Source organism: Rhea pennata, chromosome 1 (assembly GCF_028389875.1).
Source record: "Rhea pennata isolate bPtePen1 chromosome 1, bPtePen1.pri, whole genome shotgun sequence".
Classification (NCBI taxonomy): domain Eukaryota; kingdom Metazoa; phylum Chordata; class Aves; order Rheiformes; family Rheidae; genus Rhea; species Rhea pennata.
The window spans coordinates 77,129,223-77,142,992 of NC_084663.1; the positions used below are offsets into that span (position 1 = coordinate 77,129,223).

Genomic DNA, 13,770 nt, shown 5'->3' on the forward strand with positions numbered 1-13,770 from the left:
ACAATGAAAATATGGTAGATGAAATCTATCTGGACTTCAATAAAGCATTTCAGAGGATTCCACGTGAGAAAATATTAATTAAGATGGAGAGATGTGGATGAATGTAAGAAATGAAAAGTAAGGACAACAGCATGTGCTGAAAAGGAAAGTCTAGATGGAAGGAGATTACTAATGCAGTTCCTTGGGGACTGATCTGGGAACAAATCTTAGTTAAAATTTTTATTAGTGACCTTGGCACAAAAACCATGAGTCTGCTAACAAAATTTGCTTATGACATAAACCTAAGAGCTGCTGTTATGACAGAAAAGAATTGGAATACCCTATAGAAAGAACAGGCAAGACTGTGGACAAGAGGAAGAGAAACGATATGAAATTCAGTAGTAGAAATGCAAAGTTATGCAGTTGCAGAAATTCCTATTAATTCCAATAAAGCAGGGTGAGGTAGATGTCTGCGTCTTATGCAGACTGCAAAATCACACTGGACAGACATCACCTGTTTACCTCCTGGTCAGACAAAATCCGCTGTTGGCAGCACGGACCTCATCAGCAAGTACATGCCTCTTTAGATCACTGTAATGGACTATAAAGGGCTGATCCCCCCCCACACACACACTCTGTCAATATGTTCATTAATCCCTGCTGTAGTCAGATGGTGATGTGATGCTAGAAAACTTGAAAACTATTTTTTTCCCCTAAAAGGACGGCAAAAAAAGGGTTAATCCTTGCACCTTGTTTTTTTTTTTTTTGGGTGGGGGGTTATTTTTCTTCTGCCCCCGGACTAATTGAGATTTCCATCCCAGCCTACGCCGGACTTGGCTCACCAAATAGGTGGCAAGCTCGGCGCAGGACAGGGCAGCTCCGGAAGCGCCTCACACCTCGCAGGAGGAGGAGCCACCTTTCCCTGCCGCCCCATCACACGCACGGAAAACGAAAGCGAAAAGCCGGCCCCGCGGCCCAACGGCCGCGCCTCGGGGCCGGGGGAGTGGGGTTGGGAGCGTGGCGCGCGCCGCCACCTCCTCCTCGCGCCGCGGCCTCGCCCCACCCTCGCAGGTGAGCCCCGGCCTCGGCTGCCCAGCGGTGCCTGCGCGCTCCCCGCCGCTTGGCCAGGTAGGTGCGGCAGCGCCGGCGCGGAGGGAGGCGGAGCGGGACTGTGGTTCCCCGAGAGGCGGCGGCGGCGGCGGGCGTCCCTGCCCCTCCTGGCATTGGGGGCGGAAGGAGAAGGAGAGGGTTGTGGCAGCCGCCCGCGCAGGAAGGCCGCGGTGGGGCAGCGCTGCCCCTGTCCTCGGCGCCTCATGTTTTAGGGAGCATGTGGGTGTGGTAAACCAAGGATTTGGGGGTTGGACTCTTGGGGTTTCTAATAGCGTGAGTAGTTCTGCTGCACTTTGGGTGCCCTATCTAAAGGTAAATCGCTTCTTCTGGGACTTTTTTTTTCTTTTTCCTTTTCTCTCTCTCTCTCTTTTTCTTTTTTTTTTTTTTTTTTTTTTCCCCTCCCCTTTGCCCCCGTAAGCCGCGATTGCACAAAACTCGTAACGGGAAAAGTATGCTGAAGGCAGTGTTGCTGCAGCCGCCGGGGGAGGGGCGAGATTTTGGAGCGATCGTCTCGCCCTCCTCCAAGCATGGAGCAGTTTCTTGGGGTTTGTCCGTGAAGACGAGCAAGAGAGGTTTATGTGGTTGGCCAAATGCGGATTTACAAACTAAAGTAGTTAACTTTGAGTTAGCCTTAAGGGGAAGTCTGGATGTGTACTTGCAGTGGTACACTGATTTTTTTTCTGCAGTTTCTCCTGGTAATGTGACTCAGAGGTCATAGTGAGGAGCAGAGGTCTCTACTGTAGCAGGTATTTTATGGCAGGTGTTTTGCAACAGTGCTTACATTGCGACCTGAGAAGCGATTCCTGTGATTACTTATGCAAGTCCGTGACTCGGCTGAGGAGGATTTGGTGCACTAGGAGTGTGTGAAATAGTTTGCAGGGTTTGATGGCACGTGGGTGAATTTGCGCACTTGTGACTCTCCTCACTGACTTCAGGGTTGAGCTTCATAAGAGCAAAAGTTCCTGCTTATGTGAGAGTCCTGCTTGAGTCAATGGAAAGCATCGTAAGAAACAGAAAAAATGGGGCAAAGACTACAGTAATAACTGTTACTCTGAGTGAGTCACAGGTTGTGTGGTGAGATTCAACAGTCTTTAAGTACAAGCCATATAGTACATTGTAAAGAAAATGTATAGCTATATAATATACTTTTTTTTCTCTCTCATTGTAATCAAGTCCTATGAATTTATCTTCCCCTCCATTATTATGTATTTTATTAGTTAAATTTTCCAGGCACTTTCTAAATGTGTTGTATTTTTCCTTTAAATCTTAAAAGATTCATTTACATTGTTTATTTTCGTGGGACCCCTGCAGTCTTTGATGACCAAAAAATTTATTGTGTAATTACAATTCATGTCAGAGTGCACATGCACGAGGGGCTGAATTCACATTGTACATGAAACTTTCTGACATTTCTGAACGTCTGCTGAGTGATGTTCCTTTAACATTATTATTTTCCAATACATCAGTTAAAAATGCAATGCAAGATTTAGTTAAGATTAGTTTAACTTTGGGGGAAGCGGGAGCTGTGATGGTCAGGAAGTACCTTCTGGAACCTGTTCCACTTGTTAGCCGCTATTTGCATTCCTGTAATTCCTTCCGTGCATCAGCTTCCAACTGCCCCTCCCCACCCCCGTGAAACAGTGGTAGAAGTCATCCAAAGGCTGAAACTTTTTAAGGCATTAAGGCAGAGACAAAAGAAGCTAAGCCCCCCCTTCTCACACTCTTGCACTGCAAGCAAGCAGCTCACCTAATATTTGAGGGAAAGGCCCATTCACAGGTAGAAGCCTTTCCCAATCTGTTAAATGTAATTTGAGTGCAGAACCAGAAATCTGCTGTCCTTCAGGTTATATGTTGTAATTGATTGCCTTGCTGGGTTTAGGTTTTTGTTAATATTACTATTATTATTTCATTATTTATTTATTTATTTTTAAACAGATGTGTTGCCGGGCTGCTACTTGAGCTGAAGGATCGGTAGACTGCTTTTTGTCTGGTCCTTTGCTTTCCAAATCTGCCCTGGGTGTTCAGCTGCAGGAGTGAAAGCTCCTTCTGGAACCGTGGTCTGTGTCCTTGAAGGTAAGACTTACTTTCACATAAGTGCCCTTTTCCAAGGAGAATGACCTCTGCGTCTGTGAGAAATTTCTGAATCTAAGCTTATTTTTGCCACTGACTTGTATGAGCCTTGATTTATTGCCTGAAAAAGAATGTGCTGTTTTATTGTAGATATGTATTTTTGGTGACAGTTTTAGTCTCAAATTTAGCAGTTTGCCGTGGAGGACTTGGAATAGAATTAAGAGAGGCAATGATGAGTCTGTAACTGAAAAACTTATTTTAAAATTGCTTTTACACAAATAAGTAACTTATTCCAGTGTTTTCAGACAGAAATATTCGGTGTTACTAAGTGGAACTAACTTTAATAAGTGAAGTGAAACTGACTTCCTAGTTTTGTTTTCTCCATTGTTAGAACAGGAATTCAAAAAGTAAATAAACACAATAAGAAGTGAACTGTATTTTTGAAGTTCTCCTGGTTTGAATAAATGTTTAATAATAGTATCACTGAAGAAATGTGTAGGCAGTATTTTTCATACTCCCTTTATGAACTCTTAAGCTTATCTTTAAGCATAAGGAGGAACGCATGAAATCACTGTGCTACTGAGCTGAATGAATCTATTCATAATTTAAGCCTATGTACTAATGTGGTTATCTGTTTAAAATTCAGCAGTTTTAAATTTAATAGTTTATCAGGAGTTTTAGGGTTATCAGTTTTAAATTTAGCAGTTTTACCAGTTTTACATTTAGCAGTTTTATCAGTTGAATTACTCATAACTGACTTTGGTGTGAAGGGTTTGTGCATAGCATAGCTGTCAGTACTTGTGCCGTACTGTCTTAATTGGTTACATTTTGAAATTCAGATATAACAGAATATGGTCATTGTTTCACAGATATTGTATTATTGAAATTATAACTCCGGTTTTATTTAAAATAACTGTAAATTTGATTTAAAAATATGAAACATATTTCATATTTTTAAATGAGACTTAACCAAACATTATACGTTTAGGTTAAGGGTGGTCACTCTCCGGACCATATAAACTGCAATCCAAAATGTTGCTGAGGCTATAGATGCAGTGTGTAGCTCTGAGAGGTAGAAATTGGGGAATCCAGGCAGAGGTTGCTGCTCAGGGCTGGGTCACATAGGCAAGCCACTCAGCAGTGGCTCCACAGCTTTAGTCTTAATAGTTCTTGCTGCTCACTATATTCACAGTTGGGATTTCAGATTACTTTGCCAGTGTCCACACCAATATAACCCACTGCCAGTCAAGTAATACTGACCTATCGTGGTAACCACCTATGACCTGTTTGAGTCATGTGAGGCTAGAGACACATAGGTTGTCTGCCACAAAGGAAGGAGGGGAAAAAAAAATCCACCCAAGCGAAGCTCAGAAAAGTAGTAGTTACTTTCATGTACAGGAGCTAAGAAGTCCAGTTACAGATTTTTTTCTTTAAAGAAAAACTATATACATATTTTTTCATGAAAAAATAGACTGAGGCCAGTATCAGCATTTCAGTGGAAAAATAAATACTGAAAAATTTGAATTTGGAAAATATAAAAACTTACTGTTTTTAAATGTTATTTTAATAGCCTTAGAATGTGTAGGTGAAAGTACCGATTAAAGGAGATATTTGAGTCATCAATGCGTAAGACCAAAATGGAAAGAAGGTAAAAAGTAATAGTAAAAGAATTGCCAAAAGACCTTTATATTTAGCAGTTCTTCTGGATGTTACTATACAAAGTGCAAATTCTGTTGTGCATATATGCTATTCAAGCCTGACAGCTTAAAAACTAACATCTCAATACCTTTTCAAGGAGACAATTATCCAAAAAAAAAAAAAAAAAAAAAAAAAAAGCTTTCTTCTTATCAATGAGATACTGGCAGGTACTATTACCAGTACTAAGAATGGCTTAGTCGCACCATCAAATTTTCCCTGACCCAAACTAAAATAAGCTGTTTTATTATAAATTATAAAGCATTTTTAAAAGAAAGCTAAATGTAATCATAGGCTTATAATACCCAGTTAAAGAAACAAGAACATTTGAAAGCAGAAAAAAGAAAGAAGAAATACTTTTCTGGTGCTACTAGAAGTCTTTTGTTCACAGTTCCTGAATCTTACATTCTTTATTACTGAATTCACTTTATATGATATTGATACAATCCACATTCCTTGAGAGTTTCTCTTCCTCCTCCTGTGCACTCTGTCTTTAGGAGACATAATCTTTGATCTATGATGACAATAATTTTCACAGCATATGCAGACAGTGACTGTAGATGGGGAGTAAGTAGCATGAACTGACGAACATGTAAGAAATAACAATCCTCTAATCATGCAAATGTGGAGTATGGTGGGTCATACTACACTTGCATAAGAAATTATGAATCCTGTGAGTGCTGCAGTTTACTTCAGCAGGGGCTGCAGGTACCTCTGAGAATCAAAGACTATGTGTCTGAATTCAGGCGTTCAGAACCAGTAGACAACACTGAACTGGAGCTGTTATTTTGATTGTTTCTTTGACTAGTGGTTTTACTCAGTTTTCAGTGATTCTCAAACCAGCCCTGTATGTCAGAATACTCTCAAAACTCTCATTTCTTTGATGAGCAAAAGTGCTCCTTGCCCCCTTTCCTGCTCTTTTATATATATATATATATTTTTTTTTTTTTTCAAAACTATTTTCATCCTCTTCCAAAAGCAAGTTTGGTATTTCTGTTTTCACCATCTGGGGAGCATGGCAGAGGTGTCAGTCATGGATAGCAGGCTAAGATCAGCTCTCAAGAGGGAAACACTCCATTAATACTAGTTGCGTGTTGTCTGTAGGCGAACTCATAGGTAGTCTTAAAATCACCTAAGATATAAGTTTAGTTTAATGATTTACAAAGTATTTCACTGGAAACTGTTGGCAGAGACAAAAATAGAATCTGCATCTTTGATATTAGCTCTGAGACCATTTTTTTTGTGTGTGCAAGCCATAACACCGTGACGACATTCTCTATGTTATTTAACAGGAGAAAGACAAGTCATTTTTTCATTAGAGATGAACAGTTCTCCTTCAGTGCTCCTAGATCACATTCTCCTGTGCTGTGACTAGGTAGGAATTCCATGGAAAGAATAAGCCTGCAATTAAAATGTGGTATTACACATGCACATAGGGACCTACAATATTGTTGAGGCAAGCTCAGCTCTGGCATTCCCGAAAGTTTGAGCACTAGACTTTCGAAGCTTATTGATGATCTTGTAGCAAACTCTGTGGCTTTGTATGCATGTATAATCTTATTTTTTTTTAAAAAAAAAGGTAGTTTATTGTAGGGCATTATATTAACACCAGTGTAGGCTATCATTAAGGCTGAATCTTAAGATTAACCATAAAGACTTCTGCCTTTTGATATGATGGAATAACTGATAGCAGTTGTAGGTTGCTGTTTCTAAGGCCAAGCAGTGTAAGTGGATGTAACAGTAGATGTGCTCATAGGAGAGAAATGGTGAGACAGAACAACCTTAGGTTTCCTTTCAAGCTGCATTAGTGGGCACAGATGTTCGGCTTATTATCCCTGGTTGGGGTTCATTCAACTTCTCTCCTATCTCATCTTTTCTCTCTTATCTCGTTCAAATCCCATTTCTTTCACTTAGCTTTCTCAGTAACCCTTCCTGAACTCCAATCTCACTTGCGTGCTTCTTTCAAGGTTGGAAAATTTCAGCCCACAAATAAAGTTGTGAAGAACTGAAAGTAGTGTCTTAGATTTGAAAGTTTCAGGTAGCCTTAATATATCAACTACGCTGATACCAGTCTCGTCCATAATAAAGAAAATCCCCAGCAGTGTAACTTTATTGCCCTTCAGTGATGGCTGCCTCGAGGGCTGTTTCTTTGACTTGTTCATTCTCAAGATACCTTTTATTCTTTTTCTTACATTAATATATCCTAGGGATATTTCTTTAACTGTAAATTCTTACTGAAGACTATAGCTGATATTTTATGTATGCTGTGCAGTGCTTGCATTTCACTGAATTTTTCTAACTTTGACATTAACACCACTGGAGACTTCAGGCTTCTGCTTCTATGTGGCTTCTACTAACATCAGGGAATACAGTATCTTTGGGATAACGTTGCAGGATTACACTCATAGGCTGAACATCAGACCTTCACATAGAAAATTCACCAGGAATCCTCATAGGGGATCATGGTGTTCATCCTCACCACAACTTTCTAAACCATACTAAAATCTATTAGTTATTCTGTCTAAACAGTAACATGCAATGGCTGCATAATGCAATGGAGGTAAACATATAAGAAGTAAAAACATACCAAGTTTCCACAAATAGATTAAGATACTAATTTTCTTACTAAAATATTAAGGTTTATTATTATTATTATTTGTATAGCTTTTAAACCCCTTGTAGAATTCTCGACATTTGAGCACCTACTAAGTAGCCCTTAGTGGGGATTTTGCTCGCAGTCACCAGCCTCACAGATATGGGCATGTGGAATTTGGGCTAGATGCAAAGAGAGTTACATAGGAAAAGGGTACTAGGTCTTTTACAAAGTAGTAGCCACATTTTTCTCTTTTCCAGTGAATAACTTCCAGATAGTCTCATCTTGTTAGTATTCTGCTGATAATGAATTACCTGTGCTATTCCTGGTTTGGATGATATTGCTCTTTTACACCTCTTGCTCTGTGCATACACACATGTGCATGCACACACACACACATCTGAATTTTCTGCTGAGATCCCTACCAGCCTAGAAGCATTAGAGCCACCTCTGTGTGAACATTCAAGAAAAACCTATGCCATGTCACTTATTAGTCCACTGAATATGTGAATGCCTGATAATACGTGCACTGAGCAATCAGTGCACTAGAGGCTACATCCTCAAATACTTCATGGTAGTCTTTATTCCATAGCTGAGAAGAATTAGATTAAATTCTGAACATCAGACTACAGAGTACCTTTTTATTTATAAAAAGCCATTGAATTATTGAAGAAGAATGCATAACCTGCCATACAAGAAATTGAAAAGACTAAGATATTTCCTGTCACAGACTTTCTACATCCATCTTTTCATTCATCATTCAGAATTTTACCTGACATTTGAGTCAGAAAAAAGCACAAAAATGTATATTTTTTTTACTGTATACACAGTCTTTAGGAAGTTTAAATGTATTACACATATAGCTTAAATGAATTAAAATTGCTTAAATGAATTGAAACAATGATAAAAGTAAGGAGTTGGATGTGGGTTCCCTCCTCTCCCCCCACCCCCGAACAACCATCGTCTTCCTTCTCTTCTAGTTAATGTTAGTAACTGGTGTCTGTAGCAGAACAGAAGTTTCTACTTTTGGAAGCTGTCCCAAGCTTGGAAGAAGCTTCCTAGAAGCTTGAATCTGAGGCTGAAATTCAGAAGTTTGACATGTTCCCTCGAAAGTGGGCTTTGAACAAAGCCGTTGCAGCAAAGGGTAATCTCTGTAGCTTCAGAACTGAAACTTCTAGCAGCTCCTGTTCATTTTGGGCTAGCTTCAATAGGTGGTAACCCAGACACCCTAGTAGTTTTGGCTCTTTGTTCAAATATACTGTGCATTTTCATGCGGATATGATGCTTATTGTTGCCTATCAGATGAAATATGGATGAAAAAGCCACTCTTCAAAAAAAGTATTCCATTTGTCCAGGGGATTTTTGCTGTGTGTTTTAGAAGCTGAGACCTTACAGCTTCAACCTACTTGTTGAATCTTGGCTGAGAATGAGCTGTGTATTCAGGATGGAATGCTACAAAGTCCTCTACTGAAGCTGAGGTGAAAAAAGAAGGATGACTCATCACTTGTACTAACAGAGTGTGGGCAATTCCTGAGCTCATCAGAAGAGAGTTTCAGTATAGGAAATGATCCTATATTTGGGAGAAAGATGCCTAAAACGTAGGAGTGAGATCCTAGTTTTTTCGTGTCAATATGAGGTTTTGGTGTTGATTTCACTGGTGGGAGAATTTCGCTTTGTGTATGTAGGAGTGCCAGAATACAGGTAGGCAAGTTTTTAGTGTTAAACTCGGAACCTAGGAATGAAGAGTAACTGAAAGCTTTGTATTATGCCCCATGCTCTGGTATGTCCACTGGGTGTTGTTTCAAGGTTTTTCAATCCTATTAGAGGTAGGACAATTCCTTTGGGACAGTATTCAAGTATCAGAGTAAGTTGCTGTATGTTTGCAGCTTTGTTTGTCTCAGTGTCTGGATTTGCGCATGTTGCTTTGCTTGACAGAAAGATTAAACAAACTTGACAAGCTCACAGTTGTAATCTTATCTTTGCGGTCAGAATCCTGTAAGTGAGGATAAAAGATATGTTATTAAGATCTAAGGAGGAAAATATTGAAGGAAAAATGCAAAAAAAAATTGAAAATTTCATGTTTGATTCAACAACTGTCTTTGGATGTGGTATAATGCTGCATCTTGGTGTTACAAAAATGCTACTGATGTTATAAGTCTTTTTAATGAGCTTCTTAATTTTTGTTCTGTGTGGGGTGGCTTCCTTGATTGTTTACCATTACCTGGTGACATCCCATGGGTAAACATTTAATGATCTATTGCAGTTAGAATAGAAAGAAAAACTGCACTTAAAAACTTGGAAAAAAAATGCACTACTTCTCAAGCTTGGGACAGCTTCCAAAAGTGGATGCTTCGGTGATGCTACAGACACTGGCTAGTGATATTTACCAGAAGAGAAAGGAGACTACGATATAAAAGAAAAAAATTGCACTGATGAACCTGAAAGCTAATAATTTTAAAGCGATTCATTGTACTTAGTTTCACACACTGCATTTGTTTCTGATTCCCCTTAACAACCTGTTAGCTTTTTTTCATCTCTTATTTTCTTATCACTTAAAAAAGAAAAAAAAAACTTGTCTTCCCTAAATGAAAAGACTCATGTGAAGAAAATGTTTAATTACTGAAGAGACAATGAAGATATGCATATATAGGATGATACTAACTGTGCAAAGGAAATAAACTGAAAATTGTGGGAAAAAATCCTTAATTTCTTTTTTCTTATTAATATCTTTTTTTTTTTTTTTGCTCTTATATGTTCCCACACTAGGTAAAAATTTTCAGATAGAAATGTCATTTTAAGAGTAAGATGCCTTTGAGAGGTTAAAATAACTTCTTGTTCCAGCCTTAGAAGTAGTAGGGTCCCGTTGTTCTAAATGGGTCCCCTTTACAGTGCTGTCATTTTCAGGACTTAAAATATTCAACATACTCACTTTTGGTTTCTTTTTTTCTCTCTCTCTTCTTTATATTCCTTACCAGCAGGCAGGAAGCATGAATGAACTGGCTCTAGAGCCAAATGATCCTTATCTGCCTTTGGGATAACTTGCTTAAAACACTTTCTTCAGAGGATTTTAAAGTCAGATGATGAGAAGAATCTACAATAATGTTTATGAAGCCACATGAGCACCTTCAGAAGCCTGATTAAATTTATGAAAAAGGGAAGAGGGGAATCAGTAGAATTCATATACCAAAGACTGAATGGAAAAATGATAATACTTTATTCCTGAATTATGCTTTTCAGTGAAGCACACAAAGAGCTCTGCTGCATTGCTATTACTGAAACTGAATAGTACGTTCCTCCTTGAGGAGTCCCATTTATTTTGGCTGTCCTGACTACCAGCAGCTGGGTGCTGAATGTGGAAGGTTTGGATACTGCCAATTGTAGTCTGGGGCAGTCTGGGAAATTTCATTGTAATCCTTCTGGTACCTGGAGAAGTACTAGGAAGGAAAATGTATCTCAGTATGAGTTAGTGTGACAAGACCTGATTAGGTGGAGAGTGGCAGAACTACTTTCTGATTAATCAAGCAGCTAACACTTCTTTGAAGCTTTGATTCATGAAAACCTTGAACACGTAATTCATTTTAGCTGGGCTTCTGTTGTGCGTATATTTGAGCTTATGTTTTATGGCTGTTCTGAATGCTTTTCTCAGTCTAGGCCTAATAGGATAGTATATCCATTTTACATTGATGCACAGCGAGTGATTTACAGGCATTTGTTCTTAACATATAACTAAAAGTGAGGAAAAGGATTAGTTTTTGTATTTGGAAGGAGGCAGAAAACATTGTCAATTGCTTCATTGCATTGATGGAGTTTCCAAAGCTTATGCTCGACTGTGTCCCTGTTATTGAAAACATATCTGGTAGGCAGCATGCAAGGGGTTATTTTCTGCTGAATAGTCTAATCAACCAAGAGAGAAAATGGAAGAGTTTTGCATACAGGCTTTGAATTCTTTATAGGGACTGATGTCTAAGCTACTTCTAAAAAAGATTGAGTTGGCTTTGAAATACTTATTCCAATTGTTGCTTAAAGAATTAATTGACCGTGATCAGCAGCTAAGACAAAGACAGCATATATGTGTGTGTGTGTGTGTGTGTGTGTATAAAAAAAAGCACTGTAAACAAATGTGTTTTTTGTGTCAACCATGTGAATAAAGCAAATGTGTTATGCAGCATTTCTGGGGGGTAGGCTGTGTCCCCACATCCTTAGAAAGGGTATAAATGTTACTTAAGAAAAACAAGTGATTTAATTAAAATGTAAAGATTCAAATTATGGTAGTGAGAAGAAATGAGCCTCACCTGACAACCTGATTTAAATATGATCATTGCATTATGATCATATTGCATTATGATCATATTTGATCATATTATCATCATATTATGATCATGAGCCCCCCAGGGCTCAGTAATGGGTCCCATCCTGTTCAACTTTTTCATCAATGACCTGGATGAGGGGACAGAGTGCCTCCTCAGCAAGTCTGCTGATGACACCAAGCTGGGAGGAGTGGCTGACACACCTGAGGGCTGTGGTGCCATTCAGAGAGACCTGGACAGGCTGGAGAGTTGGGCAGAGAGGAACCTCATGAGGTTCAACAAGGGCAAGTGCAGAGTTCTGCACCTAGGGAAAAATAACCTAGTAGGCACGAGTACAAGGTGGGGGCTGACCTTCTGGAGAGCAGCTCTGCAGAGAAGGACCTGGGAGTGCTGGTGGATGACAGATTGGCCATGAGCCAGCAATGTGCCCTTGTGGCCAGGAAGGCCGATGGTGTCCTGGGGTTCATTAATTGCAGGAACAATAGGAAGAATGTTGCCAGAAGGTCGAGGGAGGTGATCCTGCCCCTCTACTCAGCCCTGCTGAGGCCTCATCTGCAGTACTGTGTCCAGTTCTGGGCTGCGCAGTACAAGAGAGACATGGAGCTACTGGAGAGAGTCCAGCGTAGGGCTACAAAGATGATCAGAGGGCTGGAGCATCTGCCCTATGAGGAATGGCTGCGAGAGCTGGGCCTGTTTAGCCTGGGGAAGAGAAGACTGAGGTGGGATCTTATCAATGTGTATAAATACCTGAAGGGAGGATGTCAGGGAGACAGAGACAACCTCTTTTCAGTTGTCCCATGTTGACAGGACAAGAGGCAGTGGGCAGAAATTGAAGCACAGGGAGTTCCGCCTGAAAGTGAGGGGGAATTTTTTCACTGTGAGAGTGATGGAGCCCTGGACCAGGTTGCCGAGAGAGGTTGTGGAGTCTCCTTCTCTGGAGATCTTCAAGGCCTGCCTGGTTGCAACCCTGTCTAACATGCTCTAGGTGACTCTGCTGAGCAGGGAGGTTGAACTAGATGATCTGCAGAGGTCCCTTCCAACCTTACCGATTCTATGATTAATGAATACTTTTTTATGTTCTCTGCTATATGGCCTTGCTGTTTTCTGCTGCTCCCTTACAGTGTTTTTGTCCCCTTAGTTTCTTCTCAAACTCTGTGCTGTTTACATACTGCTTATTAAATATTTATTAAACATATCAAAGGGAATATTTTGGGAGTATATAAAATGATAAACTGTTAGGTGCACAAGCTTTTCTTTGAGGTCATCTGAAGGGCTTGAGTCTCTGTAAACTTAACAGTTTTTCCCTCCTGCTGCATGAATTCACCTAATAAAAACGTTTCATCATCTCTCCCTCTGCCTTGCTTAAAATCTTAGACCGTCATGTTACTACAGCTGTGGTAGTACTTTAGGCTATAACAACTCCAATGGTTATTTCTACAGAAAATTTCTGTAAGTTTTCAAATTTTGTGATGTGCTGGCAGGGAAGAGTAATGAATAAGCAATGTGGTCTTGTTAGATGTTAGCATGGGTTGAAGTGAATATACAGCTGATGCATTTGTATTTTTAGATTTGTGTAAAAACTATCATGTTCAGAGTTCAAGAGCTGGATGCCAATGTAGTTAAGTACCTCTGAAGAACCTTCTAGTAGTGTTTGATAGAGATGAACGGGCTAATATGCATCACTGCTGTAATGTGTTACCAGTGCTGTATTTCTTAGGTGGAAGGCAGGATTTATTATTTTCCAGATGTTAGAAGTTTTGATTTTTTCTAGGCTGATAATTTTTTTGTGTTCTCAGGATGCAGTTAAAGATAGGAAGGTAATAAAGCAAGTGCAATGACAGCAAGTAGTGTTACATGATAGGGGCAAGATTTCTTTTGAAGATGACTTTCATTAAAATATGAAAAGGGTCTGGTAGCAGAATCCTATTAATGATGGTATGTCATAATTTCAGTCATGCTACTGCTTCATTTTTTTCCTACAGTCTCTTACCTGAGAACTTTTCTGTATCATGCATG

At 39.7% G+C, this 13,770-nt stretch overlaps 1 protein-coding gene across 3 annotated transcripts in view; it reads left to right on the forward strand.

Moving 5' to 3' along the window:
- The first annotated feature begins 947 nt into the window (after positions 1-947).
- The window catches only part of ARHGAP8 (Rho GTPase activating protein 8), an 84,630-nt gene continuing 71,807 nt past the window's right edge, over positions 948-13,770 (forward strand). For all 3 annotated transcript variants that reach the window (XM_062592417.1, XM_062592407.1, XM_062592426.1), the window contains exons 1-2: positions 948-1,107; positions 3,025-3,162. The gene's annotated coding sequence lies outside the window, so the exon portion shown is untranslated. The remainder of the gene's footprint in view (positions 1,108-3,024; positions 3,163-13,770) is intronic.